We start from the raw sequence: 6320 nt of genomic DNA, 5'->3' as shown, positions 1-6320 counted from the left end.
GCTCGCCAATCGCAGTGTGAGGGGAACGATGCTGTGTGGTACATCTACAGATCATCGGCTGTCACTCCGCGCCAGATGAAGATAAAATCTGAGTGCTGCAGCAAGCAGCATGGCTGCTCCTTCTCGTCATGCCTCTATGGCTTTTTCATTTTACAGCAACAACCCCTTCGGTAAGGGCCCTCTGATTTTGTTAAACGTGACGGGCGAAAAGCTAAGCTGAATTCTCGTCTGCAATCACTCAATTCTGTTAGAAACCATCAACCCATACTTCGCAAAGGCTTGCCAGCGAGCCAGGCTGCAGGGTGCCGGTGTGGCTGATGCCTGGCAGCTCTGCAGCACGGGCACGCAGTGCGATGCGCCGCCTCGGGAAATCAGCCGGTGCGGCATGATGGAGAAGAGTGCTGCCTGCAGACAGGTCTGCGCACAAAGCGGGAGCGCCATGGAAACTGCCGGAGAACAAAGGCGCCACAGAGAGGGTCGGAGCGGCGAGCCGTGCCAGGACCCGCGAGGAATGTCCGAAATACTTCTCTGTGCCTGGTGTGTTCACCTCTCACAGCTGCAGCCCCCACCACGCAGCGCTGAACTGGGGCTGCCCAGGGATTGCAGCAGGCTCTGGGCTTTGCTTCCTCACCTCTGATCAAGACAATTAGGAATTGTGACAAGCAGATTCTGCAGAGGACTGTGTTTTCCATCTCCAAGGTGATGATGTAAATTAGGGCAGCCCGCAGGGAATACACAGAAAAAGCATTTACTCTTCTGTAAGGACTGGAAAAGTGCCTACTAGAAGGGATAATAAGCAGGAGTTAAAAGACATACTTTGCCCTCCAGAGGCTCAGGGGCTATTTCAGGGAACTTTCAGCATCTGTTTTCCCCTTTTTGTTTTTCCATCTTCTAAGTGCCAACTGCTGAAGATGTGTGCTGAGTTCAAGGAAACCTCAGTCTCACTGGGTATACGGCTGCTCTGACTTGCTCCTCCTTTAAACATCTGCTGATAGCCAAATCTTCATCTAATTTGCTTTAAGACAACTGCATCGAGTAATACCAGGACATTGCAGCTAAGGGAGTCCCCACTGTACGCTTTTCCTCTTGTGGTTGTGCTGTACAGCAGGATTCAGACTGTAGCAAGGGGAAACTGACACACCAAGCCCAACATCCATCATCTCCTCTAGCTCAGGAAGAGCAGTAAAACGAAGTAACTGTAGCTTTTGGTCTAGAAATCCTGATGGATAACAACAGTGTTTACTCCCAGGATGGAGTGGCATTTATAGATCGAGTGAGTTTTCCCCCACATAACATTTGTATGCCCCTGACCAGGAAACAACCCCTAGCAATTCCCACACTGCTTGTAATGATGTTGAAAAACCACAGCGTGACATTGCCAGTTCTCTTTCCTCTCCAGTGGCTCCGAGTTTCAGTGACAGATGAATACAAAACAGATGGGAGGGTGGCAGAACCTCATCAGATGGACCTGATGGGCCTCAAGCTGCCCATGCTATCGCATAGATTAGTGTCACATTATGCTGGGCTTTGTACTTTGATACTGAAAGCCAAAGACTGGCTTTAGTTTTTGTCTTGTCCTGTCCAAACGTCAAGATCCCCATTTTGATTTGGTATTACACAGAAGATAAACTTTAGAAGCTGTATCTATATTTCTGTGCATTGACTTTCTGTGCTAACCTTTGAAATAGCAGAAGAGGCTCTTGTGCTGTGTGAAAAGGCTTCTTGAATTGCTGCATTTTATAAATCACACCAAAAAGGTCTAAGCAAGTATTTAGTCTCACTAGATTTTTATCATGCATGCTTCTGAAAATGCTATTATTTAATGCAATTATTTAATAGCCATATTAATTGGAAGTATCTGTATTTGGCCACAGCAACAAATCTGACATGTCCACTCAGCCCGAGAGACCCCTGTGAGCTGTTCTGCGAGCATCAGCAGCAGAGCCATGCCACTGAAAAATAACATCTCTTGTCTGTGACATAATTGCTCCTTGCCTTTTCCACAGCAGACACAGCATGCTCCCAAGAGATACTCACTGCAGTCACACCATGGAGTCAGCTTGCTGAGGCCAAGAATATCAGTCAGATTCTGTGATCCATGGCCACATGTGCAGGCCCCTGCACGAGGGTCTGTCCTGCCTCTGCATAAAGCCACCATCATGTCCAGGAAACATCGTGGCATGCTAGCAGAGGTGAAAGCCAGAAAACTGGGAAGCCCATTTAATTGGGAAGCAGAACTGCTTGGTCAAGCTGGTGTCGTTGGAGGAGTGTGGTGGGTCAGCTCCTCTGGGGACATTTCTGGTCAGGCTTCAGGCATGATGCAAACCTCAAGAGAACAGCTCCCCGGTGGCACCCTGTCACTTCTCATCCCCATCACAGCTAAAGCCAGACAGTGCTGAGACATGAGGAAAAAAATGGTTTTAAAAGTAACCCTCTGAACGTGGGTCAGGCACTCTCTGGCTGAGGCAGCCATGGGGATTTGGCACGGCCAAAATCAGAATCACCGTGGTGAGACAGGTTGATGAACACCTGCCCACACGGCAGGACACACTGTCTGCCATCCAGCAGCCTTCCCACTGGGAGAGTGGAGAGAGATTTGCTGGGTGAGCTGTCTTTTCCCAGTGCAGGATGCCAGCAAAACATTACAGAAACACTCCCCTTGTCCATGCCTTACTCATCACCAACGTCAACAACAATAGCTCCATTTCCCCCATAAAGTACCATCTCATATCCAAAGGACAAGTTATCCTCTCCATATGCCACATGACCACACTTAGCATTAGCTCTCACAGCCATACCTCCACATTGTAAAAGCTCCAGCCACCCCTTTCCAACAAAAACTCCTCAGGAAGCTCCCCAAGGAAGGGTTCTCTCTTTTGCATGCACCACTTGGCTACCAGTTGCTTTAACCCTTTTCAATTTCCCTTAAAATTGTTGCTTTTGCACAACAAAAAAAAAATTATACATATATATAATTATATACACATAATTTAGGACCAAACAAATGTTAAGTTCCCAACCAACAAAACAAGACAGTAGGCATTTAAAAGAGTAGGAGACACTCATGTTTCCCTAAAGACAAGATTCCAACCAAACAACAAGGTACGTGCCCATGGTAAAACACCTGGACAATAAATGGGATATAAAATGCAGCACAGGAGTGGTAATCAGGGCACCTGAAACAGGGGATGTGGTGCCAAACTCGGGCTCAAAAGCTGCAAAGTGGCTCTGTGTGTGTCTCCCTGCTGGAAGCTGCAGATGACTGGCTCTCTGCTGCAGCTGTACCTATATATAGTTGTACTGAGGTGGCTAGAGAAATACACCCAGATCTGCAGGCTAAACCCAGTTAGGCTACACAGCTGCATGTCTCAACACCCAAACAATTCTCAGTATTTTGCCTTGATTGTAATCATGTTGTTCTGCTTTGTCCATCCGTGTAAGGGCATGGCAAAAAGACGTGGATCAGAGCTGGGGAGTTTCAGACATGCTGGTGGGTAAGGAGGTGATGAGAGCTGGAGGGAAAGGGGTTCAGCTTTAGTCCTGGCAGCCAGTGGCAAAGAGAGAAGGAATAGGCAGAAAAGGAAGACTGTAAAGGAAAGGAAGACTGTGTGAGTCAATAAGAGAAGGGAAATAAATTCCATCTTGCTTTGTGTTTTCAAGTTACTGTGGTTTTTTCCACAGTTCTGCTTCTACATCAAAAATTACTTTGGTGTATACACAGGCCTGAACTAACAGGTCAAGTACACTTTGTACACATAGAAAAGGCTTTCTAGGCTAAACTTTGCAAGAATTTACCTATTGAGGCACCAGACACGATGGGCAAGATCTGAGAGAGCGGGTCCATTCCCAAAATATTTAGGAACCAATACTATATAAAGCACCAGGTAACAAAAAAGCTACTTTTTGTAACAGAATGTTTCAGTGTGTAACAAACAGAGGAAAGAGAAGCACCAGCCAAGGTGGGGGAAAACAAACCAAAACAAAGAAAAAAATTGCACAATTCACGGAGGAAAAAAAAATATTTAACCATATCTGCCCCATACATTATTCAGGGGGTAGGAGAAATGGACCATTCTTGCCCAAAATAGAAGTACACAAGTTCATCTATGCGATAGCCCAGCTGTCCCCGGCACTGTTAGCACTCCAGCCCAGACAGCTGGAGCAGCTTTGCCCTCTGCTGGCCCCGGGAGGGCCCTGAGCCCAGCCCAGGCAGGAGCCTCCCTGTCCCATGGACACCTCCTGGGGCTGTCAGCCTCACCCCCGGCCCTCCCAGGCCATCAGAGCAAGGATTAGACAGAGCACAGGACTTGAGGAGTTGATAGTTTAGCCAGGGTAGTAACACCACAGAGGGAATGAAGAGTCTGGAAAAAAGAGTACAAAAACACAAATAACTAAATATGATGGATCTGAAGTCCCTGCTCCAGCCCAGAATGGTAAAAGGGGTAGTTAAACGGCCTTAATTAAATCAGACCATACTGGAAGGCGTTTCCCATCAGACTCCTCACTGCATTCCAAGTGCTTTCTTTCACACAAATCACCAGGATCGAACTCTGCAAGGAAACATTTGGAAACAGCATTCCTGGCAGCCAACTGCCTCCAAGGGGTGCACAGGGCCAGGGGAGAGAGCCCCTCTGCCCACAGAGACACAACTCAGTCCCAAGTGCCAGAGCTGGTTTGTCCCTTCCCTTCACCCCTCTCCCACTTGTTTGCCTCTTCAGGAGTTTTGTTTGGTTCCACTCAAAATGCCACAAGATGAGAAAAGCACAGCAGTGTTTGTCCAGCACAAAACCAGTCACCTTGGCAACAGCCAGCAAAACTTTCCCAGCTTCTCCAGCCTCATTTTCTCCCGGTTTTGCCAGCTTTGGTGTGACTTGGGTGACAGCTCCGAGTGCCAAGTATGCTGTCAGCACCGGCCCCAGCAAGGGCAGGGATGAATCCAAGAGCTGGCCTGGCTCTGCTGTAAGCTAAGGGAAACTTGTGTGCCAAGCCCCCTGGGAACTGGCAACTTCCTTACACCATCCACAGCAGCCCCTTCCCTTGTAGGTTAAGATAACTGCATTACTGCCTCACTCAGGCAATCTCAAACTCACCCAAGCACAGCTGATCTAATTATTTTTCCAGCACTGTGCAGGATTATTTCCATGATTTAATCCTGCCCAGGATCATTAGACACCGTGGTACCATTAAAAAAGCAATTATGACACTGACCTATGTTTTCAGAGACCTGGGCAGGCAAGTCATCTGTCAGGAGGAAATGTTCTAATGTGACTTAGAGCCTCTCTAGCAAAAGATAATTTACTTACCTGCTGGCTTTCAAAGATGCCTTGAAGTCTGACTTAAACTAGTGTACAGTGAACATCTTAGGGGAAAACCCCCCCAAAACACAAGTGTTAGCTGTGTAAAATAAGCCAGGCAGAACAGGTTTGCTCCAGGTGATAGTAGGATGAGGACAGTTAAACAAACATTAACCAAAGGTGCAAAATCAAGTGTAAAAAGGCTTTTCCACACGGCAGGGACAGTAGAAAGGACAGTGGGGCAGCAGCATCATGTGTGAGTGGGATACTGTGCTGAGTGGGGGCCACTGGCTACTGAAAACCAGTAGGTCCAGTAATCCTGGAGTATCAGGCACGTGTCCCACTAAAACCAGTCCTGCTGCTGCCATGCACAGTCTGCAGCTCGTGGAAGAGAGGTAAAAATACGAGTGCTAAAAATAATTTCAGATTCAGCCCCGTGCTGGGTCACAAAGAGCAGAATCAATGCTGGGTTCTGCTCCAGGCAGATGGATGGTAATGTAATGATGTTATTTCAAAACACTCAGTCCAGGGAGACAGAAAAATCAGCAACAACAAAGGAGCACTCCAAGGTTAAGAATTTTACAGTATCCTGAATTCCTAAATAAAATGTACTTATTGGGGCAAAAGAAAAAAGGAAAAAGTAAGGAAAAAGAAAGGAAAAAAGTCAGTGTGGGAAGCTGCTAGAGGTCAAACAGAAGGAACAGCTTTAGGGATGCAATTCTTGGGCTGGTAAAACTCAACAGCCGGATGGGGAAAGACAGCAGCAGCAATTAATTGTCAAATGTACTTGAAGAAAAAATACACAAACCATTCTGGCTCACTCTAGAATCCAAGCTTCTTTTGTAAAAACATCTAGGCCATCCTCTCCATTCCTGACTTCTGAATTCAGTGGCGAAAATTCTGTTATTAACTCCTTCAGGAAGTATTAAACACCAACTAGACTTCCCTGCTGGAGCAGATTGCTGTACTTGCTTGGAAAAGGAGAAAAGGAAAATTGATGTTAAAGTGTAAGGAATTAACCTGCAT

Source organism: Oenanthe melanoleuca, chromosome 4, assembly GCF_029582105.1.
Source record: "Oenanthe melanoleuca isolate GR-GAL-2019-014 chromosome 4, OMel1.0, whole genome shotgun sequence".
Taxonomy (NCBI): Eukaryota; Metazoa; Chordata; class Aves; order Passeriformes; family Muscicapidae; genus Oenanthe; species Oenanthe melanoleuca.
This window is presented reverse-complemented; position numbering follows the sequence as displayed.